Source organism: Orcinus orca, chromosome 10 (assembly GCF_937001465.1).
Source record: "Orcinus orca chromosome 10, mOrcOrc1.1, whole genome shotgun sequence".
In the NCBI taxonomy this organism is placed as follows: domain Eukaryota; kingdom Metazoa; phylum Chordata; class Mammalia; order Artiodactyla; family Delphinidae; genus Orcinus; species Orcinus orca.
Window position 1 is genome coordinate 102,493,489 of NC_064568.1, and position 27,548 is coordinate 102,521,036.

Sequence of the window (27,548 nt, forward strand, 5' to 3'; positions counted from 1 at the left end):
CCCAATCGCCAGGTCAGGTAGTCTCTTTGTGTCCGTATTCTTCTCAGAGGTAGTTCACCACACCTCCTCCTCGAAACTGTATTTGGTCCTGTCTTTTCCTGCAGACTGTTGCCCTCTGTGTCTAGTAGATGCTTGAACTTAGGTGTCTTACCAGCACATGAAACCCATCAGAACCAAACCATGACCAGTGACCTTGTGTTCCTCTTAAACGAAGTTTCCTTCACAAATTCCCGGTACCTCCATTCTCTCAGGACTCAGGCTCAAATCTCCCTCTGCCCTTCACAGGGAGAATGGAACCTGGGCTGTTCATGTCATCCCCTGAAAATAAATCCAAGACTGTTCTCAGTCCTACAAAACGGGATACCTGGGAATGTTAAAATATATTCCAAAGCACTGCCCTGAAGGCCGACTGTTTCTGCAGGTCCTGGCCTGGTGTGCGCCCCTCACGTGCACAGTCGGGGCCGTTGAGCTGCGTCAGTGCGTCTTGGCCCCCAGCTCCTCCTGAGTACCTTCTACGCCTACCTCATCGTGAGTCACCAGTGAGCACCTTTTTGACGTCGGACTTCACTTGAGGTTCTGTTAGATATTCCTGAGCAGGTGCTCATCTGCTGAGATAGCCTCACTTCTAGCGTGGAAGCACCTTGGTGTCGTGGCAGCCTGACTTCCCACGGCACTTGCGGTGCCTCGATGCGTATTGACAGGCTCAGCTCTAACTGCTTGTGTCAAAGCACTTTGGGAGGCTCAGCAGCCTTGTGCTTTTTTTTTTTTTTTTTTGCGGTACGCAGGCCTCTCACTGTCGTGGCCTCTCCTGTTGTGGAGCACAGGCTCCGGACGCGCAGACCCAGCGGCCATGGCTCATGGGCCCAGCCGCTCAGCAGCACGTGGGATCTTCCCGGACCGGGGCACGAACCCGCGTCCCCTGTATCGGCAGGCAGACTCCCAACCACTGCACCACCAGGGAAGCCCACTTGTGCTTCTGTAATTGACATCAATAATGTGTTTGCATTTATCAGTATTTCCTAATTGCCAAGTTATAACAGTGGAGCTTCTGTGATAAATCGTCTCTACAGATATCTTCAGACATTAGGGCTTAAGGTTCCTGTCAATATTTTGATGTGCTATAAATTGTTTTTATGAGGACTTTTTTCCTGTAAGAAAGGAGGAACTGTGCAGCGGGAGACAGAATTGAGTCAGTGTGTCACCATATAAACTTAAGTTAAAGAGCCACATCCCTCCAGTGAAAACAGAAGGAAGTGATGTACAGGCCAGTGCAGTACATTCCCGTAAAGTGCAGCGTCACCATCCGCATGAATGCTAATGTGTCTCCCCGGAGGGTGATATACTGTGCCAGGGCCCTGGACCAAAGGATAGTGAATATTCCTACGAAGAAGGAAATGTTATCAACTCATTTTTCAGAAGAGGAAACTTGCTCAAGTCAAAGGGTGACTTTGCGAGGCTAGGTCTCACACCCAGGGCTGTTGGAGTCTATGGCTGGACTCTTGACCCTACAGGGACAAACTCGACCAAACCCAAAGAGAGGGAGACCCAGGTGTTGAAGGACTGACTCCACAGTATCTGTTACACAGTTGAAGGCTCTAGAATGTCTGGCTTGGAAAAGAGATGAACGTGGAAGGCTCTGGAGGTCTGTCCTCTCGTCACCTGCAGGGGGCGGTTAGCCCCCGGGTCTGTGCATCCGGATGGCAGCGGTGAGGCCAGTCCTCTGACCTGGCGAGACGAGGCTTTGTGGAGCAGTTACAGGTGTGACTCAGCAGCCACACTGTTCCCAGCAAATCCCTGCCCAGCCACTCACCAGCTGCCGCCCTTGGGCAAGTCGCTTGGCCGCTCTTTGTCCCAATTTCCTCAGCCAAGATGGCAGTGATGGCAGCACCTGCCTAATAAGGCTGTCGTGAGGATTCAGTGAGTTAACATGTGGAAAGTGCTTACGATGCTGCTTGGCACGTAGTGTGATATAAGGGTTTGCTGTTGTTTCAGTATAAAGCCAGACTAGGCGTGCGGAAGAGTTCTCTAAAAAAATCAGTCAACGTTTGTCCGTTATTTCTGCCACTCTGTATGTACTAGACACTGTTCTGGACACTGTTCTAGACACGAGGATACAGTGACGGTAAGACAGCGCTCGTCCCTGCCCCGCCCTTGCGCAGCCTACATTCTGCATTAGAGAGGAAGGAAGTTACCCTGTGAATCACGAAACAGCCGATGAGCACATGAACGAGCCGCTTCTGAGAGATGAGCCCCAGCCCTTCCCCTGGTAGCACTGAAGAGGTCAGGCAGAGGCTGCCTGGGGTCCTTATGAGCGGGGCTGCCTACTGTGGGTTTTTATAGTGTCCCTAACATCCCTCTGCAGAGGAGGGTTAATTTAAGGCACCCAGTGATTAAGACACCAACATGAATGCCGCTGTGCTTTAGAACTGCCATCCTCTGGATCACCATGGTGAGCGGGTGCATCTCAGGAATTAGGCAGGACAAGCCTTTGCGGTACAAGCAGGAAGTACAGAGCTTCTGCCCAGATTTTGTATCTCATCTTTCAAAGTGCCTCTACTCTTGGACGTATTTTTAACTGCATAATTTGGTAGCACAGGAGCACATGTTGATGATTTATAAATAACTATAAACATACACTAAGGTTGCATGTGTAAACATCCTTTGCTAATGAGGTGAACAATTTAAAAAGCTTAAGTTGTACCAGAATACTTGAGCATGTTACCCCTGAAGGGCCAGACCCTGCCTTTGGGTCCCCCTCCCTGCGCCCAGCCAACTCCACCATCCTCACCCCAGTCCTTTTCAGCTGGAAGTGACTGCACTTTAAATGGCATTCACTTACAGGCCTTGTGGGAAGCGAACTCCAAGACTCTCAGCAAAGGAAACAGGCTGACTTTGAGTCTCTGAAGAGGTGGATTATAATAAACTCATTCATCACCTTTGCCCGTCTCAGGCTTCCGTGATCACCTGTGCATCTTGACTCAGGTGGCTTCCTGGTTTCTTAGTGTTGGCGGGGGGCGGGGGGCATCAACACTTCTTTGCATGTTAAAAATCTCCTTTAATTTCGTAACACCTGTAATATTTACTGACAACATTGATGAGGTTTGCAAATTTCACTTTGAAGAAGTTCATTATGCACCCTTCTAGATGTGTGCTCCATTCAGATGCCTTGGGAGGAACCTAAGACAGCTTATGGGCTAACGTTAAAACTCGTCTTTCAGGCATGTTTTCTCTGAAATGAAAAGTAGTGTCTCGTTTTTCTCTGGATGGTGTTCTCCTTTTCTTTTTTTTTTTTTTTTTTTGGCCGCGCCACATGGCATGTGGGATCTTAGTTCCCCCACCAGGGATAGAACCCACATCCCCCGCGTTAGAAGCGCGGAGTCTTAACAACTGGACTGCCAGGGAAGTCCTGGATGGTTTTCTCCTTTAAAAAATTATTATCTTACTTGAACTTAAGCAGCTTATGTAAGAGAATGAATATTTTGCCCTTTCCTTCATTTCACCAATGTTGACATTAAGTTGCAGGCATAACTCTACCTCTATAGGTGTCAGTTGGATGTCTTCTTAGAACAAGGACGTGCTTCTTGCCTTCTCACAGTTCCGTTTTCACACCTCAGAATTGAGCATCAGTGTGTGCTGGCCGATACCGCAGTCCATCTTCACGTCTCCAGCTGTCCCACCTTTCACAGTTGTTTCTAATCCAGAATCTGTTTAAGGATCAAGTGTTGCATTCCGTAGTCACGTCCCTTAAGTCTCCTTGAATGTAGAAGAGGCCCTCTGCCTTTTTTTTTCAACTTTCATGATATTGGCCTATTTAGTCTAGACTGTTGGCCAGTCTGAATCAGTCAGAGTATATCGGAATAAACCCTTGGGCAGGAACCCTGAGTGGGTAATAAGGCCTCCTCCCTTTCCACCCCATCAGGCGCCCATAATGTCGGTGGTACCATTATTGGTTTGTGCTCAGTTTGATCCTTTATTAAAGTGGAGGCGAGATATTTCCATTATAAACATCCCGTTTCTCTTTGTGATTAATAAGTAAACTGTTCCCCAACAGCCTTATGCCCAGTGGTTTTCAGACCCATTAATGCACCTTGCCTTATTTACTTAGTCGTTGCACAATGGTGATTTTTCTAATTCTCTTATAACCTTGTTGGCTTCTGCATATCACTCGGGGGCCGTTTTTTGTTGTTTTTTTTTTTAATAATAATTTCCTTGCTTTTTTTTTTTTTTTTTTTTTTGCGGTACGCAGGCCTCTCACCGTTGTGGCCTCTCCCGTTGTGGAGCACAGGCTCTGGACGCGCAGGCTCAGCGGCCATGGCTCATGGGCCAGCTGCTCCACGGCACGTGGGATCTTCCCGGACCGGGGCACGAACCCATGTCTCCTGCATCAGCAGGCGGACTCTCAACCACTGCGCCACCAGGGAAGCCCGGGGGCCGTTTTTAATGACAGTAAGCCTAAATTACAGTCAGGTATATTTCTCACTAATCTGTCTTAATTCTCCCAGTTTAACAAACTCATGATCTTAGCCCAAGACTGTGAATACTCCCTACTAACCCACTCTGAGGGTTTTATCTTGGAGGTACATTCTACCCAGAGAGTCACATGGCTCCACTGTTTCCACTAGAGGCTTGGGGGGTCGGTCTGATAGCAGAAGGACTTCAGGTTGCTTCCATGAACTGCCTGCTGGCAGCCATTCAGCCTGCTTGGACCATGGACATGAACGAAATGAAGCTGTATCAATAGGTTCACCTTTATAGCACCCTTGGGGAGCACAGCTGCACTCTGGGTTTACAGCTTCTTTTCACCTAACGTATGGTGAACATTCCCCATGTGACTCAATTCTCTTTTGCCTCAGGATTTTTTTTATGGCTTCCAGTATTTTATTGTAGAGCTTACCATGATTTGTTTATCTACCAAATGTTGAAAATTATTTGGTTTCCTTTTTTTTCCCCTCCTATTAGAGACAGTGTGGCCATAAATATCTTTTTTTTTCATAAATATCTTTATGTACATTCCTGACTGGTTTTCTTAAGACAAATTCCTAAAATTAAAATTACTGGGTTAAAATATATGTGTGTGTTTAAGGTATACGAGGCAGGTTTTAAACACAGTGCCTTATATCTGGTATCACCCTTCCCCCAGAAACGTGTCCACCTGTACAGACGAAGTTTTACTTAAGGTGTCTGGGTCTCAGGAAGCCATGGGCTCAGGTTCAGAAGCTTCAGGCTGCAAGACTGAAATCCGAAAATTACCCAGGACCACACTCTTCAGGCAGCTCTCTCTGGCTTCCTCTGATTACTCAAGTCTGCAGTTTCAAACACAGTTTTAATTCTAATAAGTACTTGTGAGACTACTAAGAGCTTTTCCATTACTTGTTGATAAAAATATTTATGATCTCATCTTGGATTTTCATTTTTCAAGAATAGAGCTGGAATCAGTCCGCAGCACACAGTGAGCCCTCCCCCTCTCACAGTGGATGATTCACACGTTTGTGCTCCTGTAACTGAAACAGCAGTGACGGCAGGGTTACAGCAATTTTTAGAATTGCATTTGGGGTTTGAATTCTCCCTGATCAGACACATCGATTCAGGCGTTCTAATTTAACTTATCTGTAATTAGGAAAACTGATTTTAGGACCTCTCACTGACCAAGCCACAGCTCTGATAGATCTTTTCCATTTAAGACCTTAGAGTATACCGTGATACAGGACCCTAGATTTTACTCTTGGGACCCTAACCCAGGAACATCCCCAGTGGGAACTGCAGCCCAGACATTTTTTTTTTAGTCTTTCTTTCAGCTTGGATAGAACATATTTGCCGGTAAATTCTCTGGAGCCTTTACTGAGGAAAAGATTGGGATTTTGAGGTTACTTAAATCCACAGCTGTCCTTCTGCCTCGCCATTAAGACATAAGAATTTTAACTTCCACTGTCTGCTTCATTTCCTCCAAGTACTCATTTTGGAGCAGCTGAGACATGGCACAGAGGGGTTTTTTTTTTACTGCATTATGTCCCAGAAAAGAGTCTGACCCAGAATGCTTCCAAAGGTGTCAGAGGAAGATGACTGACTTAAAATGATGTTTTCTGGAATTCGATGTTTTCGGTCACATGAGAAGTGGTCAAGTTATCATACTGTGTGTACGTGCATGTGTGTGTTTACGTGTGTATATTTGCAGGAGTGAGGTAATTTTAATTAAACAAATAACATTCCATTAAATTTTCAGTGTCAGAGATTACAGAGCCTTCACATTCAGCTGATTGCTCATTAAGATAGTTCAGAACAGGGATGGCAGTACTACAGATAGATACCAAATGAATTTTCTTCTAAATGGACTTTTCCTAAGTAGAGTTACATTGTGCTAAGATACATCTATATATGAGGAAAGCATTTAAAGTCACAGCTATTTAAAAATGTTGAGCGTTCATAGTTTGAGCCAAACTGTTAAAAAAAAAACTCAAGGAAATCAATTACTTTGAGTCAATTCAGGAATTTACTGCAACTCCACTACTATTTATTCCATGTGCTTAGTGTAATACTTCATAATTCCAAGATAAACTCCGAACCGATTCCAGGAAAATCCTATGAAAAAATTAAAGCAAGGAAGAGTGTGATCCCTCCGTGTGGGATCTGAGGCGCATTAGAAAGCCGGAGACTGAACTCGAATCTGATGCTGCTGTTAACTCTCAGAGGACCTTGGAAACATCATGTAGGCGCTCTTTGCTTCTGTCTAGTAAGTGGCGATGTCAGTATCAGTCTACTTTTCTAGCCCAGAAAAAACATTCTTTGGGTCAGATCAACTTCTGTTGTATAAAGAATTCTTGAACACAGTAGCACTATGATGAAAATCCCTCGATTGGGGGACAACAGTGATTAGATTCATAGATTAAATGAAGGAAGTATTGATTTCTTAGGTAGATGATTTAGGCACCTTTGTGGGTTTTTTCTTTTTTGTGCTTTTTGAGTTCTCTGTACTATCACCACTAACCATTGTAGACAAATTTAAAATCTTTTTAAGGAAAGTTGCAATCATCAACAGAATTGAGTTATAAGTAGCACTTTGGTTTGCTCTGTCCGAGGTACTGTACAGAGTAATGTACAGTTTTGTGGTCCCTAACGCCTAGGGCGTTACAGTCAACGTACATTCATGTCAAAATATAGGGGCTTGTTGGTCCTGACACAGCTGTGATCGAGGAGGGACTGTTCAAGTCAGAAGATCTGCTTTCAAATCCTAGGTTGTGATCTTAGGCTACCTACTTAATTTCTCTTTAATTTAACCCAGTAAAAATGAGGCTGCTGAGATTGAGATGGGGTAATAATGTTTCATAATCTAAAAAGCGAGAGTCAAGTGATAATTACACGTAATAGGTCGCTGGAAAACTGTAAAATGAACGAGTTCTAATAATGATAATAAATCACATTTATTGAGCACTTATTTTGTACCAAGCTCTATGCTAAATGTTTACGTGCACTGGTTCATTTAGCCTTCCAACCAACACTATGAAACTACAGTTTAGAGCAGTTAATTAACATGCCCGCTGTCACCCTTACAAGTAAGGAGGGCAGGATCCACACTCAGAGCCTAGCTCTTAAGCACCAGTTGGAATGATTTTCAGTATCATATGTTAAGATGAAGGGGAACAGAAAACACAACCAAGAAGCCCCTTGTGATTTACTAGTTAGATAACTTGGGGTGTTCTCTGTCTTTTTTTTTTTCCCCAAAATTTACATTGATTTACTGGTCATTTTTTAATCAAGGTAATACACTCTCAAGATAAAAAACTTAAAGGCAGAAAGAAAGTTGTTCTCCTCACCCTCCTCTCCTGGCTCTGAAGCTCACTTTCCACAGTAAGATTCCTATGTGGCCTTCCAGTAATCCCCTGTGCAGTTAGAGGTAGAGTGTGTGTGGCTGTGGACATGGATGTGTGCACTCTTTTTTATTCAACACAGATGATGTTACACTATAAATACTCCTTGATAGCCTCTTTTTTCCCACTTAACACAATATAGCTTATAAAATACATTGTCACATATCAGAACACGTTTTTCTTTTTTTTTTTTTTTTTTTTTTTTTTTTTGCGGTACGCGGGCCTCTCACTGCTGTGGCCTCTCCCGTTGAGGAGCACAGGCTCCAGACGCGCAGGCTTAGCAGCCATGGCTCACGGGCCCAGCCGCTCCGTGGCATGTGGGATCTTCCCGGACCAGGGCACAAACCCGTGTCCCCTGCATCGGCAGGCAGACTCTCAACCACTACGCCACCAGGGAAGCCCACGTTTTTCTTTTTTAACAGCTGAATAGTATTCCACAATATGGATATGTTGTCATTTAACTAACTGGTCCCCTGCTGGTGGACACTGACATTGGTCTCAGCTTTTTGCCATCATGAGCAGGGCAGGAGTGGACATCCCGGCACCTGTGTCTTTGGTTAGGATAAAGTCAGGGGGTGTGAGCGCTGAAAATGTAGACCTGCATCCCCACGCTGCCGAGCAGCTCACCATCCCAGCGGCCCTGTCCTCGCCCTCACCCTTCAGCCCTGAGAATATCAAACATTTTCATTTTTAGCAATCCAGTTTGTGAAAGATGGTATCTCTTTAGTTATGGGTCAGGCTGGGGATATTTTATGTATATTAGCCATGTGTTTTTCTTTTCTATATTAATCACTGTCTTATTATTTCTTGTTGTATTTGTCACACGTATATTTCCCTCATTTGTCATTTATTTTTTAGCCTTGTTTACCACGTTTTTCATACAGAAGATTTTAATTTTTGTATCGTTGCATTCTATTTCATTGCCTTTGAATTTTATATCATGCTGAAGTCCCAATCCAAGATTTTTTTAATTCTCTTATATTTTCTTCTGGTGCTTTTATAGATGCTCTTCTATGTTTAATTCTTGATGCACTTAGAATTTATCTTGGCATAGGAACAGACTTTGTCCAAAATGATAACCCCTTATCCCAGTGCCGTTTATTGAATAAGTAGACGGTTTTGTCTTCATGGAACTTACCAGGCCAGAAAACCCTCTCTCCCTCCTTTTACCTCATAAAGAAGCAGTTACCGGTTCCACTTTGGCTCAGGCCCGGTTTCCTCCTCTGGAGCCCTGCCGACCCTGCTGCTTCAGGCGTCCCCTGAACCTCCTAGAACCTCCCCTCCCTCTCCCCTTAAGACCGTCCAGCCTCCCACCTCCAGAATACCCTTGACTTCCTTGCTCCCCGCCAGCTCTTCCCCTTCCTTCTGCAGGTCCCTCGCTCTCACGGCTCCACCTGCCCCCCGCCCCCCGCCAGGCTGGATCCCAGCGGGGCTGGAGCAGCTCACGCAGAGCCCCAGGTTCCTAACAGCCAGGAGCCCCTTCCCTGCCCGCATCCCGGCCTCTCAGCGGCATCCAACCACTCTGACTGGCGCTCCTCGGGAGCTCCCCCACGGCGTCCATCCCCACCCCCTCCCCTCCCGTCCTGTGGTTCTGGCTCTCCACCTCTGTCCCTCGGGAACAGGCCCCACTCTTCCTGAGGATCGCGCCTCTCAGGTGTGTCTCCAGTCGTTACATCCCACCTGAGCACAGGCGGTGAAACCAAGGGAGCCTGTGGTCGCAGCCGCTGCTGACCAGCCTGTGGTCCGTAGGAGGCCCCTTCCCGTCTCCCAGCCTCCACGTGGCTCTGTCTCCTGCTGGACCCTGGGTTTTCATGGGCAGAGACTAGATACTAGCATATTTCGTATTAGACTAGATTTTGCCTTTTTGAGGGCCCTCTTTGCGTCAAGTATTAGACTGTGGACTTTAGCTCATGTCTGACAAAGGAGGTGTGTGTTGGTATTCATTTTTTACTTCGACCCAGAGCTATTCGAAACCAAAACCCATCCCTTCCCAATAAATGTCGGTATGTCTCCAGAAGCTTAGACCATCTGAAAGACAACCTGTGTTCTAGGAAAACACCCTTTGCGGCCGTTTTGGATGCCCGGGCCCTCTCCCTCCGCCAGGCCTGCTCCGTGGCTCAGTCAGCCCCTTTGTGCCAGGCTTTCCCAGGACTTAGGAACCCAGGGGTGATCGGACAGACTCAGCCTCAAGGGGCTGCTGTAGGAGACTGTTGTAATGAGGGGACACACGGCAGGAGGGGGAGGAGGGGCACGGCTCCCAGAAGCACCAGGCAAGGAGCAGGTGGGAGCTGCCCGGTGAAGGCAGGGCCCCCCGTGCTGAGAGGGGGCTTCGGAGATGAGCCTGCGCTTGGGCTTTGCTCTGAGGGAGGGGCCCCTGGAGGGTTAGCTGGAGCTGGGGCACGACCGCAGTTCTTCTTCGGCACTTGCGCAGCTCCCTGCTTCTCTGCTGATATCTGCGCTGACCCTCTGTTTATTGCCCTTTGGAAGCACCTGGGGAGCAAAGGCTGTTTCTTTACCCCGAGAACTTAAACAGGGCCTGGTCCACAGCAGATGCCCATCAGGGTTTGGTGGGTGAATGAGTGTGTTAGAATGCAGGGAATATGACCAAAGGGTCTCCTTTTCCTTAAAAAAAAAAAAAAAACATGAACTCAAGAGTTATTTATATCTTATTTTCTTTAGAGAACCAGATCCATTTTCCAAACACCAGATGGCTTAAATTAGCTTATTAAAATGGTAATAAGGTTGATCTTTATGAAATATAGGCAAGTCCTTTTTGTTTTTGTAGGGTTTTTACAGCATCTCCACAGAGTGAAATCAAGCCTTAATAGAAGCATGAACACCAGGTTAATATCTATTGCCTTCTAAAGGGGAAAGATAAAGCTTTCTTTCCTTTAAAGAGAAAAGGAAAGAGGGGAGACTCTCCAGTTATCATTTTGAACCCTTTATGATGAATTGACACGCCACTCACCATTTGTATCCTGCTTTAGTTTTTGGAATTTGTTTATCTTAATACGCAGCACCAATAATGTGGACATTTAAGAATATACATGAAAAAGCATTTGTCTTCGCTTCAGGCCAGTCTGAGACAAGAAAATGGACTAGATTACCCCCTTAGTACCTTCTGTAAAAGCTTCTGATACATAAGTAAATAAGACTTTTGGTTCTTATTATTCTTAACCACTCAAGCAGAGCTTTAAACAAGATCCAGCCTTTCTTATTTAGTTGCCAGATTTGTTTTCCTGCCTCTTCTGTTTATTTCTTCCCACAGAGTCAAAAGATGAGAAATGACCACTTCTAACCACATACTTAATTTAGCGGCTCTGAGGGGGAAGAGAGGGCTGTGAGGGAGAGAGAAGTGAGCTCTGATGTGCAACGCGGCACAGGAGACTATACAGGCTTAGCAGTTACTCAGCCTAGGCATATTCTCCAGAAACTTCAGCAACCAGGATCTCTTAGGATTATTATATTAGTACATGTTGATCCCTTTTGATGCAAAACCTTTCTTTGCTATATAATGGTTCCAAATATAATAATAATAACAACAAGAATAATAATAATCGCCACCATTTGTTCTGTGTCTTATATGCCTGTGTAGCCTGTTTTCACTAAGGTTAAAAAGGAATGACGCATGCCACCCAGAGCTGCAGACCCCGCAGTTAAGCGTTTAGGATTCCTGCCCAAGGGCAGATGAGATTGCTGTGCAGGGGTGGAAAGCATAGGGAGCCTCTCATCGGTACGTCACAGGAAAGGGCGGAAGCTACACAGCAGCATATTTTATTTTCTCTTTCCTGCAGCCATTAGCCCATAAGCTCTGGATTACCAGATAGAGACCCAATTCCTAGACACCTTCCTAAAAGTCAGGGTACACCAGCTGTGAGTCATCTTTTTCCACGCAGAGACTAAGCCAGGGAGAAAGAGAGGAAGAGAAGCCTTTAATTCTGAACTAACGTGTCCTAGGCACTCACCCTTCAAGTCTAAGATTTATGCTTTCATTATAGTTTCTACAACTGTGTGTGGCAAATGCTAGATTATAAAAATAAAGCATACGTGCAGACTAAATCTTTTTACAATAAAAATCTCTCTATAACATAAAATATTCACCCCTCTCAGGTCATGGCTTCCTTGAAAATTGATGCATTTCAACTAAAGAGTATAGAAGGTCCATTGATGTCAAGCAAAATGCGACCTGACTAGTAATTTAAGGTGTCACACGGCCACACTGGTTACTGTGCTCTACACACAATTGAAAGAAGAACCTAAACTGAGATTCTTCAATGGGGTCACATCTCTAAAATACACACGCTCGGCTTGTAGTTACGAGCACCTCGACGTCCTAGGCAGACCTGCGGCTCCAAACCACTGTCAGGACGAAAGAGACGGGCGCGGCGTGCCTCCGAAGTGTCGGTTGCTGTTTAATATCCGGGCGCTCACGGCCATGGACAAGTTCATCTCCGAGTTAGTGCTCGCTTCAGTAATCTTATACATGCAGTCATTGAAACTTGAAAATGGACTTTTGCTAAACATTTAAGCATTGATTAAAAGCTTAATTATATTTCCTCAACCAATTTAAAAACCAGTTACTAATCTCATATAGTGGCTTCTCTTAAACTCTCCAAACACCTTAAAAAGTAGCTAAAACAACACAGAAATCGTCATTACAAAACCAATTACTACATTTACACCTAAACCTGTTCTAAAATATCAACAGTTTTGGTTTAACTCAAGTCTTCATTATTTCTACACAGCATCCTAGGGTTTCAGAATGTCACATTAATTAATACCTTTCTCAGTTTTAATAGTAAAAGGAATACCTGAGCTTACATTACCTGATGCCCGGTCAGAGCACTGGTCACCAATCTGAGCTGCCCTGTTGTGGGTAAAGTTCACTTGTGTCTTCAGTGTGACTGTGTGTGTACGTGTTTCTGTGTTTCTTTGTTCAGTGGGAATGCTGTTAGCAACAGGGAACCAAGAGGACCCACGTGAAGAAAGAAATGTTCTCTTGGAGATGCCAGCATCCTATCTTCTAGGTATGTCCAGCAAACAGGTGAAAATGCAGACCTAGAGCTCAGAGGCCACGTGGGGCAGGAGGCCTGAGTTTGGAAGGCACCTGCTAAGAGGTGAAAGCCTGATCCCGGGCCATGTTGCCCAGAGGGAGCAAGCAGAGACGAGAGACCAGGAGGGGCATGCAGAGGAGTTTCAGGGCGTGCTGTGCGCCTGTGTCCGGTACTCAGAGCTCAGCAGGAGGCCTTCTGGGAAGAGGCGGGCGGGAGGCCATTCGTAACTCCAAGGTCAGCCTCATGGGAGAGAACGGAATTGGCAGAGCGAGCTAGTGGTCCAGAGGCAGAGGCACCAGATGTAGAAGAGAAGATTGGTAGTAAAGGGCAGGAAGGAACAAGCAACTGTTTGAGAATCTGGGGAACAGGAAGACAGGTCCATCTGGGTTTTTCTGTGAGGATGTAAAGATTTTATTATGTTTGTTGACTAGGAAGAGGGAACCAGTGCAAAAGAAATCATCAAATACACAGTAAAGAGTAGAAAGAACTGAATGGAGCAAGGTCCTAGAGCAACCAGGGAAAAGCGTGTTTTCCTGAAGGAGCCTCAGATACTGCTGGAGAAGCAGGGAGAATAGAATAGATCAGAAGATGTGCAGGACAATTCTGAGGCAAAGAAGGAGGAGTCAAAGAAGCTCGTATTTTCTTTTTCCTACTTTGCTATTCATCTTTCAACCTGGTTTGTGTTTGGGGCTATAAAAAAATAATTATGTAATGACATATCAACAATTTCTTTTATACTTTTGTTTTTCTTAGCATGAAAATTCATTCATCTTACATGGCCCTGATTCTTTCAAAAAATTTGAAGAGCAAAACTTTGTGTTAAGTTTAGATTATAGGATCAAGATGTATTGCTTGAGAACAGAAAAGTTGAGAAGGTTTTGTTGCAGTAGATGTAGAGAACGTGAGGGGGTTTGTAAAGAATGGGTATGAGGATAATTGTGCAACAGGGAGGACAAATCTAAAATCGAATAACACACTTCAGGAGCAGAAAGGGAAAGAGAGGTTGGTGCCGTCTTCCCCAGGCTGGGCTTGGCAAGGAGAATGCAGCAGCGGATGTCAGGTGAAGCAAGGGTACCCATGCCGGCATCCCTGCGGTGACTGGTCACCAGGCTCCATCTGGGCAGAGCAGCCCTGAAGTTGGAAGGGCAGCTGGGCCATGAGAATAGGAGGGACCAATCAATGGGAGACTGCGTTGAAGAGGAAGAGCAAGCCCAGGGGTGACAGGTGGAGAAGAGCAGAAGGATGGAGCCTGAATCAGGGTCTGGGGCTTGGAGACATCAGTGAGATGCTAGAGTGGGGAATGTTAGGGAGACAGTGAGTCATTACATTTGAGGATGATGTGGAAAAGCCAGGGTGATATCACAGATGCTGAAAAGCCTACAAACGCTGGCAGAGGAGCAAGTGGACTGGGGAACTGAGCTGGGTACCAAAGGCAGCAATGGAAGGCAATCAGTACACAGCAGCCTCAAGTTTGGGAAGAAGTCGCACTGTCACTGCGTACACCTGCTCAGCCGTACACGGTGCCACAGAGGAAGTGGAGCGAGCACGTGCTGTAAACTTCAGAAGGATCCAGAGGTTCCACAGGGGCCTCGGGGACTACGGACTCTTCAGAGGCATCGGTAACCATCTCCTGGAAGACGCTACTCAATCATCGTTTGTGGGTTTATGGTGAGACTTAGCTTGTTTGTTTCTACCTACAAACCTGTGATGTGTGGCTGGTAGTAAAGGAAACTGATTAGCCTATGTGGCTGGCATAATAAGACTGCATCTGGCATGGTCACATCTCCTGTGATTAAGCACAGTGAGAAGTTAATGGTACACAGAGCCATAGCCAAAAGCCGGCTGTACACATGATGGGGCAAGTTATTATAAAATTCACCTTGTATGGCTGTTCTTCAAAAAATTTAAACATAGCATTACTAGGACTTCCCTGGTGGAGCAGTGGTTGGGAATCTGCCTGCCAACGCAGGGGACACAGGTTCGAGCCCTGGTCCGGGAAGATCCCACATGCCGCGGAACAACTAAGCCAGTGGGCCACAACTACTGAGCCCACGTGTAACAACTACTGAAGCCTGCGCGCCTAGAGCCCGTGCTCCGCAGCAAGAGAAGCGACCGCGATGAGAAGCCTGCACACCACAATGAAGAGTAGCCCCCCTGCTCGCCGCAACTAGAGAAAGCCCACGTGCAACAACAAAAGCCCAACGCAGCCATAAATTAATTAATTAAAAAATAAATAAAAGACAAGGTTCTTGGCAAAAAAAAAACCATAGCTTTACCATATGATCCAGCATTTCCGTTTCTGGTTATATGCCCAAAAGAATTGAAAGCAGAGTCTTAAAGAGATATATATCCCCATGTTCATAGCAGCATTATTCACAATAGTCAAAAGGTGGAAACAACACACATGTCAATTGATGGATAAATGGATAAACAAAATATGGTTTATACAGTGGAAAATTATTTGGCATCGGAAAGGAATGGCATTCTGACACGTGCTGTAACATGGATGAACCTTGAAGGCATTGTCTAGATGAAATAAGCCAATCACAAAAGGACAGCTCTCATATGATTCCACTTATATGAGGTGTCCAGAGTAGTCAAATTTGTAGACACAGAAGTAGAAGGATGGTTGCCAGGAGAAGGGGAGTTAGTGTTTAACAGGTGCAGAGTTTCAGTTTGGGAAGATGGAAAGTTCTGGAGAGGATGGAGGTGGTGGTTGTACAACAGTGTGAGTGCACTTTACGTCCCTGAACTGGACACATAAAGTTTAAATGGTAAATTTTATGTATAACCACAATTTTATAAAAATGTAGTAAGTTATTCTCAATGTATAAATGATAAATTTTACATATGTTTTATCACAGTAAAGGTAAAACCAACTTAGACCCTGACTTTGAGTTACTGAGGGGTTTTTGTCCCCTTTTTTTTTCAGTTGTGCGTTGAATTCTCAGTGAGAAAAAAATCAAGAAGAGCAGGATCTATGTATCGTTTTTAAATCTTTACAAGAATATATAACCGTGTACGGGTGTATGTGTGTGTGTCCACAAATGCAAATACATGCTTCATTCTGCTTCCAAACAGCAAATTTGAGCTGCCAGTAAACTCCCTTCCTTAAAAGGAACTCACCTTATGTTAACTCTTTATAGCAGGGAGGTATAACCAGAGAAAACTGTTCTAACGCCACCCATTTTATTCATTTCTTCTCCTCTTTCTCTTTGGGTCAGAAAAGCTAACGTACGCAAGAAGTCTCCTAAAGCCATGACACTATATAAGTGAAAGGCACCAAACGATGGGTGCTGGTCTTCCAGCCTCCCCACTGGGATCAAGGCCTGATGCCCCCCCAAGACAGGCGAAAGAGGACTGGGGCAGAGGCAGCAGCCTCATCCTTTCTTCTATTCGGAAAATCACTTTGAAAAGGAAACCTTCATTTAAACTAACACCTTTTAATCACTTTAGTAGTCTTTTCTCTTTTTCCTGCTCTGGATCTTAGATGTCCCTGCACAGCCCTGGTCAGAGTGACATCCCACTACATCCTAAGAACAGGCCAACTCTGCACATGAGGCAGCAGTGCAGTCACATCATCCTCGACAACTCTGCAGAGACGTAGCTTCTGGCCCCAGCTGCTCCTTGTAGCTTTGCTGCACCCACGCACAGCTTGGGGAAAGCCAGTGTCCTTTGGGGGCTGTAAAGTAGGCATGATGGGCCAGCTGACCCAGGGCTCCTTTCCATCACCAAAACTACCTGTTTCCCGAGCCTGGAATGCACTCACACCCCTCTGTAACCTGTCTGCTCCTCTGTTAGAGTCTTGACCACATTTCCTGGGTGACAGCAACACGTGTTTTTATTTTATGTTGCACTCAGCATTCCAAGGAAAGACAAGGGATGAAGGGAAGTAGATATTGATTTAAATTTCAGCTAAATCTTCAGTTGGTTGAAGGGTTTCCCTCAGCAAGCCATGACTTTCATAAGGATTGCTAGCAAATCTCATACATTCTCAATTGACCACTTGTTTGGGGATGTTTGGGTGTGTGTGTTTTGGGAAGTGTGTGTGCATTGTAGGCAGGGGGAGAATTCCTCACAGCCCTGCTCTCAGAAGAACTGAACCCCTGTGGACAGGGTCAAGTTTTCATGTGTTATCTATATACATGTGTCCTAACAGGATGTGCTGGTGCCTCTTTTTCCAAGGGGGTTACATAAGCATAAGCAGCAGAGGCTATGGTGCAAGATGTGGAAATACAGGTGTTTAGGACACATTAGACAGGCAGAGCCCTGGAGAGCACAACAGTGAGAAGGTGACTGCAGCAGAACGTCTGAGTAGAATTAGCTGAGCACAGATAATGTCTGTGGCCCCTTTGGTGCTGTTCAACACTGGAGTGGGTCACTGGCTGTCTTTATCGTAGTTTAAAATGGTACCCTGTGTCTGTTATGGACTGAATGTGTGTGTCCCCACCAAAATTCATATGTGGAAACCCCTAATCCCAATGCAGTGATATTAGGTGGGGTCTTTGGGAGGCAATTAGGATTAGATGAGTTTGTGAGGGTGGAGCCCTCGTGAATGTGATTAGTGCCCTTATAAGGGTTCCGAGAGAGTTTGCTTCCTCTCTCTGCTCTCTGCCATGTAAGGGCACAGAGAGGGGTCCGCACTATGCAGCCTGGAAGAGGACCCCCACCAGAACCCCACTCTGCTGGCACCTGACCTCAGGCTTCCAGCCTCCAGAAGTATGAGAAGTAACTATCTGTTGTTAGAAGCCACCCAGTCTGTGGTGTTCTCTGAAAGCAGCCCAGTGGACTAAGATAGTGTCCATGGCAGTTAAGAGGCTCTGAAGGTCACTGACAGGACCACTTCTACCCGATGTAGAATGCAGCTTGCTTTGAGGTGCCCGTCCCTGTCATATCACAGGAACTACATAAAATCTCCTCTGTACATGATCTTTAAAAAAAACAACCCTTTTTTCTGATTTTCAACTTCATTATTTTGGCTGCGTTGGGTCTTCATTGCAGTGTGTGGGCTTCTCATTGCGGTGGCTTCTCTTGTTGCGGAGCATGGTCTCTAGGCGCACGGGCTTCAGTAGTTGTGGCATTTGGGCTCAGTAGTTGTGGCTCATGGGCTCTAGAGCGTAGGCTCAGTAGTTGTGGCGCACGGGCTTAGTTGTTCTGTGGTGTGTGGGATCTTCCCGGACCAGGGGTTGAACCCATGTCGCCTGTGTTGGCAGATGGATCTTCAACCACGGCACCACCAGGGAAGTCCCTGATTTTCACCTTCTTTGGGTTTTACTGAAATTAATGTTGGGATTAAATTTGTTTTAGGTTTTTCTTCTCATTCTGAAATGATCGATAGTAATGCTGAAAGTGAATTCATTCGTTTACTTTTCCCTTTTGGAAGTCATCAGAGAAGGGAATTACTTAATTTCAGCCGTTAAGAAGATAATTTGATTCACTAAGGATGTGTGTACTTTATATGTTATACATCAGGTTTAAAAAAAGAAATTCTAGATACATCAGCTTTGGAATTCATTCATTTGGATTAAATATAAATTATTTAAATAAATTAAATATAGCACACTCAGTGAAGAATGCCGGATGTAGAGGGAGGCCAGGCTTCAGCCCTGATCGGGTTCAGGATACTGCACAGGGCCCCCAGCTCTCCGCTTCCGGCCCATTCCCAGTGGCGCTTACCCTCAGCACCTGGGACGTCCAGCCGTGTGCCGGCATTGCTCCTTTCTTAGCTGATCCAGGTTGTCTGTTAATGCCATCCCATCATTGCATTTCTTCAGTCCTGCATTCCATGGGCGTTAGGGAAAAGATGACTTACACCAGCACATTATTACTGCCGCAGGAAGATGCAAGCCGGAAGAAGAACAGGGTTGTGCCTTCCTGGCTCTGCCTAGACTGGTGCTTTGCTTCAGACTGAGATGTAGAGAAGCAGCAAGGATGTGGGACAGGAAGCCAGGATGGAAGGCAAAGTGTCTACCGGTCCCTTTACAACACCATGGATTGCCAAACTATGAAGTCTGTCCATACTTAAATGTCCTTTTTTTTTTTGCGGGGGTGTGGTTTTGATAGACGGAGAGTGTTAGAGATCCACTTTTTTTTAATAGTTAGTTAGTTGCGCCATGTGAGCTCTTAGTGGCGGCATGCATGTGGGATCTAGTTCCCTGACCAGGGATCAAACCCGGGCCCCCTGCATTGGGAGCACAGAGTCTTAACCACTGCGCCACCAGGGCAGTCCCTAAATGTCCATTTAAGGAGCATCAGTACAAATGATTTTTGTTTTTCATTCCACACACACTCTTCTGCAGAAAAAAAAGAATTTACTTTTAGAAGCTTGGTTTTTCAAAGAAGCTGTGTTTCGAAATCTCGAGCAATGATTTTTAAGAACCATAGGAGAGTTCTACATCCAAGTGTTACTCTTCAAATTATTTGCCTTGAAGGGCCTGTTTACTCCAGTAAGCTTCCTTTTCAGAATCGCCTTCAGTTTTACTTTCTGAAGGCACATAAGAAAATTGAGTGGTATCTTGGCCTCTTTCTTCATTCTTGACTCTGAATCACTTTTAATTGTTTCCAAAAGGTAAATCTACCCTCAAAGGATAAAACTTTGCCAACAAAGACAGTATGCAAAAGAATGTAGAGTTATTCAATAAATATTGAGCACCTTCTGTTGCCAAGTGTTCTGCTAGACACCAGGGATAAAAGATGGACAGACACTTTCAGTCCTTGCTGTCATGCTGCTGATCATCTTAGGGGAAGACAGACTCTCTCAAAAACAATTAACTACACAGTGAAAAGTGGTGATGTGTGTAGGTCTAGCAGGAGCCCCGGGAGAGGAGTGGGCCTCAGAAGAATTTCGAACAAAGATACCATCCAGGAATGCCTTATCATCTCCTAAAATGACAGTCGTAAGGAAGGTGTGAGGTCTACTGTGTGTCTGGAAAACTGTCTTCATTTCCTGATTTTCACTTCTCATCTCTCTACAAACGCACTTAACCTGGCGTATTTGCAATAATAGGAAACAGACACTGCTACCATGTGATAACCTGTCCTTTAGCCCCACAGACTGATCAAAGAAGATAAGTTATAGCATCTTATGGCTCTAGTTAGATTTTATATTTTTGTTAGTCATTTAAATAACCTGGTGCCATAAGGACATATTTGATAGCTGTGGCTAAAATGATTGAAGAAAATACTTAATAAACTATTCCTCAAGTCAGAACAGTAGGACGGAAACAGCATGCCGTAGCAAGACAACACAGGAGTGTGGGCCTAGAGGTAAATTAAGCAAGCATCCCTCACTCGGATGATAATTGTGTTGGCACCAGAGCGCTTGTGTATCACTGAATCATGCTCTTAAAGAGGCAGTTGGTACTTAAAAAGAAATCATCTTGGAGAACAGGACAAGGCTTTTCTGGTCGGGTGATTTTTTTCCAAGCAAGGACATGCTTTACTAGGAAAACTTCTTTCTGAGCTCCTTAATAATCAACTGTGCCATTTAAGGAAAGCCATAAGAAGGTATATTCACTAGCAGAGAAATGTAAAGTTGAAAAATTTCTAAACTCAGCTGTGATTTTTGTTTTCTGCCCAAATTAACATTTCAGTAGTGGTCACACCAGTCAAGCGCACAGCTCTCTAAATGCGCAAAAAAATGGAGATCGCGGTGGTCCTCCTTCAGTCATCAAATTAGCACTTTTCCATATTTCTCCTTCATGTTGCCATTCTCAAGTTTTACACACATTTATGGCATTTACACAGTAGGGGATATTTAAGATATTTTCAAAGAGCCAACAACTCTAAACAAAATGAGTGCTACTGAAATGTGTCCTTTACCGCATTAAAGAAGCATATTCCTCTGTACAGCCCTGCTTATATGTAACTATGTGATGGGAAGCTTGGGAAAATATACAGGAGGTTTCAGGCATAATCCCTCTGCCTCTGTACCAATGGAGATAAAATCGTATTCTCCCACTCTTAGAAATCTGAGCTTCATATTCACCAAACCTTTGAACCACTGTGAAATAGGTGATCAGCTGACATCATCCTTGTTTTCAAGATGAAGATGGACGCCTCATTTTCAAAGGAAGTCCGTCAGATCACAGCATAAGCAAACGCCCTTTGGTGCTTTAGCCCTCAGGCACAGAGCAGCCAAGAATTATTTCCAAACTGCACTGCTTAGAGTGGAGACTGAAAACTGCCCAGCTAACCTCCTTCCCACTGGTTCCTGAGGAGGAGAGGAATGGACGACAGACCGCTGAGTGTTCAATTTGAAAATCTTGGATGAGGCTTAGAACCCAGCAGAGGCTAACAGATAGTAGCATTTGCAGCACAAAAGAAGCCATTGCAGAGATTTTCTTAGTATTCCACAGGCCCTGTCCTCCCAATCCATCACTACCACCGGCACTTAACCATGTACAACAACCACCATTCTGATTATGCTCACAGCCCCTGTGGGTCAGGAATTCTGATGCTGTGCAGTGGAAGTGGCTTGTCTGATCCATGATGTCGGCCTCAACTGGGAGACTAAAGCTGCTGGGGATGGCACAGTTGGCTGGAGTTGGAGTCACCTGGCGGCTTCTTCTCACAGGTCTGGTGCCTAGGCTGGGACCAGCCATGGCCCTTAAACAGAACAGCTACACGTGGCCAGGCTCCCTGACATCATGGCAGCCTCAGACTTCGTACATTGCGCTCAGAACTGCAGAGGACGGTGCTCCAGAGGACAGGACACAACCTTGCCTCCAAATTCACATAGCCTCACTTCTGCCAGATTCCACTGGTCAAAGCAGTCATAAGTTCAGATTCAAGGGGTGGGGACATAGCCCCCCACCACCACCAATTCTCAATGGTAGGAGTGTCACAAAATTGGTGGCGGTATTTTAAAACAACCCCAGGCCCCTTCTCCTTAGAATTGCAACAGCCCTTCGTCCTGGAATCCTCAGAAGAATTATGTTATAATTCGATTATGATTGGATTCTAATTATGTTCTCAGACTTTGCTCCCCACCATCCAGTTCAAGGACGAGGGCTTGGGGCTCCACCTACGTCTCATTACCTCTGAAATCACCGGGTCAGTCAGGAAAGAGAAGGGTGCTGGGGCATATGGAAAACATTCACCTGGTGGGACCCGGGGCTGTCTGGGAAGCTTGTACGTGTTAAGGGACAGCTGTTAGTTCCAGCTGAAGGTAGGAATGAAGTCTTTGTATTTTCAGATCTTCCCATTTTAATGTGAAACTGGATTTTGAAATGTTGGTGCACGTTGTTTTAAACACATGCTGTGGCCCACCAAGCACATTTACTGGCTGCATCAGATTTTTGACCTGGAGCCTCCAAGGGTCCAGGCTTGTGCTCCTGTCTGTGCTGGCTCTGAACCCCTCTCATGAAGGCCCAGGACTCATGGAACAAGGCAATATTGAAGATTGCACATTTGTGTTGACACGCAGAAGTCTCCACACTGGGTTCTGGGATGCCCCTCCTTCAGATACTACGAACTTTGCATAGTAGTTGCAGATCCTCTAGCTGAGAATCTAGGTTTTTCTCAGTACGTGGAAGGCATCCTTCTCTATCTGCAGTCAGCGGTACATGGCCGCATCCTAGTGCATTAATTATATGCGTGATATACGTAAGCCCCGTTGGCTAAGGAGCGGACCTTTAACGCTTAGCTGGATAAAACTAAGGAGGAGGATTGGCTTGTAGTTTGTATTCTCAGCTCTTCTCAGTATTTGTTAGAATTTAAACTTGTCCTAAGCATGATATCTGTTTGAAATAGAGGCAGGAAAAATACATATTTATGTATATGTACTTCAGTTTAGTATTTGAGACCTTACAATTACCAATTATTACTATAAAGACAAAATTAAAAGTATAGGAAAATAGAAAGACCAAGAAGAGATCTAAGGAATCTCAAGCTAAAGCTTTGTTTTTCTTTCAGCCTTCCTTGAACTAATCATTGGCTGAGTTTATAACTAACCCCCTCCCACCAAGAAGAAATGTCCTAGTGGCACCGGCCAAACAGGATGAAGCACACTGAATCCTCTTCATTTTCGTTTTTGTAACTTAGGTCTTCGTGAAAACTTTCCTGTGCGGTGTAAGTCTCTCGGGTTCTATTCATTATCACCTCTGGGGGAAGCCAGGAGTGGGGAGAGATGGATATATGCCTCATTTTAACCACAGTAATTGATTTTAAAGGTGACACTATCCTTAGTACCTTAGATGCCCTGAAAGGGGTGATATTAGTTGTTTTTCTCTTGGTGGTGGTGAAATTTTAATGATTTTTTTCAATATGCGGTAGAGCTTTCATTCTTCACGGTAAAGATGCATGGTAAGATCTAAACACAGGCAGCTGCTTGTGGGACACTCTTTATTTCTCCTTTGTCCTACCTTTAAAAAACAAAAGAGAGAGAGAGAGAAAGAGAAATCAAGAATATTTCCAGAGAATCTCTTCTGGAAAACCTCAGGTCTGACAGTAGAGAAGTGAGGGGGAGGGGCTTTGTCCAGATGGTGTCCTGGGTCACGGTTCTCTTCTTACAGAACCCTGGAAGTGGTCACCCGGCCTTCCCCCGTGGGCCCCACCTTGGAATAGGTCTTTCAGTCTGTAGCTTCGCATATCACTTCACAGGCCTCCCTACTCTGCAGCACCCAGGCCTGCCAGGATCTGCCCGCCACCTCTAGGACAACTTCCTGTTGAAAGAGACTCGGGAAGCAGGCTGCTGTGTCTTGAAAGCTGGTTCGTTACTTTAAGATATACCTCTTCATCAGATGAATTTCTCTTTTGCGTACATATTTAAACATGAGCCGCGCACTCAGAAAAACTAACCATAGAAGGTGACTAGCCCATAATAAGCACTCAGTGAAGAGTAAATTTATAAATTAAAAAAAGCTTAAAATATGGCATGATATATTATTGAAGGAAAGGATTGCAATTATAAACATCACATTTAACTCTCTAAAGTGCAGCGCCTGTGATGCAGCTAGTTGTTCTTGTTCTGTGACTGATTCAAACTTGTGACACATTAGCCCGGCACATCTTGGGTACGTACCTGCATGTGCTGCCACGCAGGCTGGGACTTAGGGCAGCTCGAGGAGTAGCCTAAGAGGATCTTGGAGACAGAAGGTTCCAGTTCCTTGAGCAATGCCCAGAGCATGGCTCCATGTAGAGCGTGTGACAGCGTTGCTACATCTAATTGCTGTATCATATTTATAAGCGTGTGATGGCACAGAGCACAAGAAATTTCATTATGTCTCTGGCAAATTCATATTGAAAGGAAGGACAGATGGTTGAAAACAGCCATAAAATATTCTATTACATGTCTGAAAATCATTAGACAGTAGTTAAAGAGATGTTATTAATGGATCAGATTCACTTGGGGAGTCATGTTTCTGTAATGCACATTAAAGCAATGATGCTTCTGGTGGTATTTTTAATGTAATCAGGGCCAAAGACAAACATGTCTTCCTGTGTAATTAGAAAATGGATTTATCGACAGTTAAGGAGCTGCTGTGCAGCTCAGCTCTCCATCATCTGGGAGGTTATTGTTTTAATCTCCTACCACCAAGGAGGAAAGCGTAACAGTGCTACAGCCCTGGAGGTCACAGAAACAATGCCATGTTGTTTTATTGATATATTCTGAGGAGATGGGGAAGAGGTCCAATTATTATTTCTGAAAATCATCAAAAGCCCCTTTTTAAAAACCCATAGATAACTAACCAATTTGTGAACTATGAATGAATAATTTGAACCCCCCGAGTGCTTTAACATGTCCTTTAGAATTAATACAAACATCAGCATTTTGACTCTGTGAGCGTGAGAATGATTTTGGTGTCCGTTTTATGGCTGAGTGACAAACAGCATATCTGTAAGATGTTGGGGAGCCCTTTAGGCCAGGTGTAGCCACGTGATGTGGTCCCCACTCTGCAGAGCAGAACATGCAGCCCTGTGGGTCCATATGTCAGAATCACAGGTTGTTCAGTGCTTGGGGAGTGAGGCTTTCCTTAGGGCATCTCACATTGCAAAACAGGATGGGGCAGTGAATGAATCCAGCAACAAAACAAAAGGACTGGAGGAGTTCAAAGAGCTGGGATCGTTGTTCTCACGGGTCCAGGGCCTCCTGCCACTCAGAGTTGTCTGCAAATGCTCTCTCCTCCGCTCTTTCTTTTCCTGGGCGTTCTGAACTTGCTGCCCTTCAGACTATGCTCTTCCCTACAGGAGCAGCGTGAGTTTCAGCCTGCTTTCCCAGAACATGGGAGAGCCTGGGTTTGTAGCACGTTTTCACTTGTTCCCTTTTACATCAGCTGCCGACCTGTGGCTTCCAGGTAGGCCTGTAATCACATAGTTGGTGGGTCGCCAGAACCCCTTGGGGAGTGGGCAGGAGTTCCTTCATGCAGCCCGTAAGCTCACGCTGTGTGGATCAGGAGTGCCTCTCCTGTAGCATTCGACCTGGAGCTACAGATGCTGGCAGCAGTCCTGGCAATGTCCCCACATGGCTGCGTGGGCCTCACAGGTAGATTTGTGCACTTGTTCCAGTGGCATGGCGATTTTTGTGTCCTGGACTAGGAACTGATAACCTCTAAGTAGGTTTCCCCCCATGTTACTGTAAGGAAAGGACCCGCAGCTCTCTTCTTTTTGGTGATGCAGCAGAATGAGGGTAGAATTATAAATGAAGAATGGAAGTGGTATCAGTTGAACTCACATGCAATTGTGACCACTTAATCACTTGAGATAATTTTTAATTACTTATGCAAATATATGTGAGATTGAATCCAGATGTCAAATAAATATTTAGTTATAAAAAAAAAAAATCATCTCCCAACAAAGTAAAGCCCAGGACCACGTGGCTTCTCTGGTGAATTTTACCAAACATTTAAAGAAGAATTAACACCAGTCCTTCTCAAACTCTTCCCAAAATTTGAAGAAGACAGAACACTCCCAAACTCATTTTATAAGACCAGTATTACCCTGATACCAAAGCCAGATGAGGACACTATAAGACAATAAAACTACAGAGACTTCCCTGGTGGTCCAGTGGCTAAGACTCTGCGCTTCCAATGCAGAGGGCCCAGGTTCAATCCCTGGTCAGTGAAAAGGATCCCACATGCTGCAACAAAGATCCACGTGCCACAACTTCATGGCGCAGCCAAATAAATAAGTAAATATTAAAAATAAAAAACTACAGACTAATATCCCTGATGAATATAAATGCAAAAATTCTCAGTAAAATACTAGCAAACCAAATTCAGCAGCACATTAAAAGGATCATTCACCATGATCAAGTGGGATTTAATCCAAGGATGCAGGGATGGTTCACCATATGCAAATCAATCAGTGTGATACATCACATTAATAGAATGAAAGAAAAAATCATATGATCATGATAAGAGACACAGAGAAGGCATTTAACAAAATTCAGCATCTGTTCATGATAAAAATTTAACAAATTAGGCATAGAAGGAACATACTTCAATATAATAAAGGCCATATATGATAAGCCCACAGCTAACATCATACTCAATGGTGAAGGTTTGCAAGCTTTTCCTCTGAGATCAGGAGGAAGACAAGGATGCCCACTTTCACCACTCCTTTTCAGCACAGTAGTAGAAATCCTTGCCAGTGCACTCAGGCAAGAAAAGGAAATAAAGAGGCATCAGAATTGGAAAGGAAGAAATAAAATTGTCTCTATTTGCAGATTTTATATATAGAAAATACTGTAGACTCCACCAAAGAACTGTTAGATCTAGTCAGTGAATTAAATAAAGTTGCAGGATAAAAAATTAGCATGTAAAAATCAGTAGCATTTCTAAACACTAAGAACAGGTTATCTGAAAAAGAAATGAAATGATCCCATTCACAATAGCATCAAAAAACAATAAAATACTTAGGAATAATATTAACCAAGAAGGTGAAAGATCTCTACTCTGAAAACTACAAGACACTGATGAAAGAAATCAGAGAAGACACAAATAAGTGGAAAGGTATCCCATGTTCATGGACTAGAAGAATTAATATTGTTAAAGTGTCAGTACTACCAAAAGCCATCTATGAATTCAGTGCAATCCCTATCAAGATTCCAGTGGCATTTTTTTACAGACGTAGGAAAAATAATCCTGCAATGTGTATAGAGCCACAGAAGACCCTATATAGTCAAAGCAATCTTGAGAAAGAAGAACAAAGATAGAGGCATCACACTTTATGGTTCCAAGCTATACTGTAAAGCTATAGAAATTAGAACAGTACAGTACTGATGTAAAAACCAACAAATAGATCAACAGAATAGAATCCAGAGCCCAGAAATAAACTCAGGTATATATGGCCGACTAATATTTGACAAGGGAACCAAGAATACTCAATGGAGAAAAGTCTCTTCAATAAATGGTACTGGGAGAATTGACTATTCACATGTAAAAGAATGAAACTAAACCCCTATCTTACACCACTCACAAAAATTAATTCAAAATGGGTTAGACAAAAATGTAAGACCTTGGGCTTCCCTGGTGGCGCAGTGGTTGAGAGTCCACCTGCCGATGCAGGGGACATGGGTTTGTGCCCCAGTCCGGGAGGGTCCCACATGCTGCGGAGCGGCTGGGCCCATGAGCCATGGCCACTGGGTCTGCGCGTCCAGAGCCTGTGCTCCGCAGTGGGAGAGGCCACAACA

At 44.6% G+C, this 27,548-nt stretch overlaps 1 protein-coding gene and 1 long non-coding RNA gene across 3 annotated transcripts in view; both read left to right on the top strand.

Annotated features, from left to right (window-relative positions):
* LOC125965544 (uncharacterized) overlaps nt 1–25,842 on the top strand; it is a 35,103-nt gene extending 9,261 nt beyond the window's left edge. Inside the window, exon 2 of the long non-coding RNA XR_007479556.1 lies at nt 13–25,842. This is a non-coding gene — a long non-coding RNA (uncharacterized LOC125965544). The remainder of the gene's footprint in view (nt 1–12) is intronic.
* Nucleotides 1–27,548, top strand: part of LYRM4 (LYR motif containing 4) — a 119,228-nt gene that overhangs the window by 43,998 nt on the left and 47,682 nt on the right. The gene's annotated exons all lie outside the window — the stretch shown is intronic.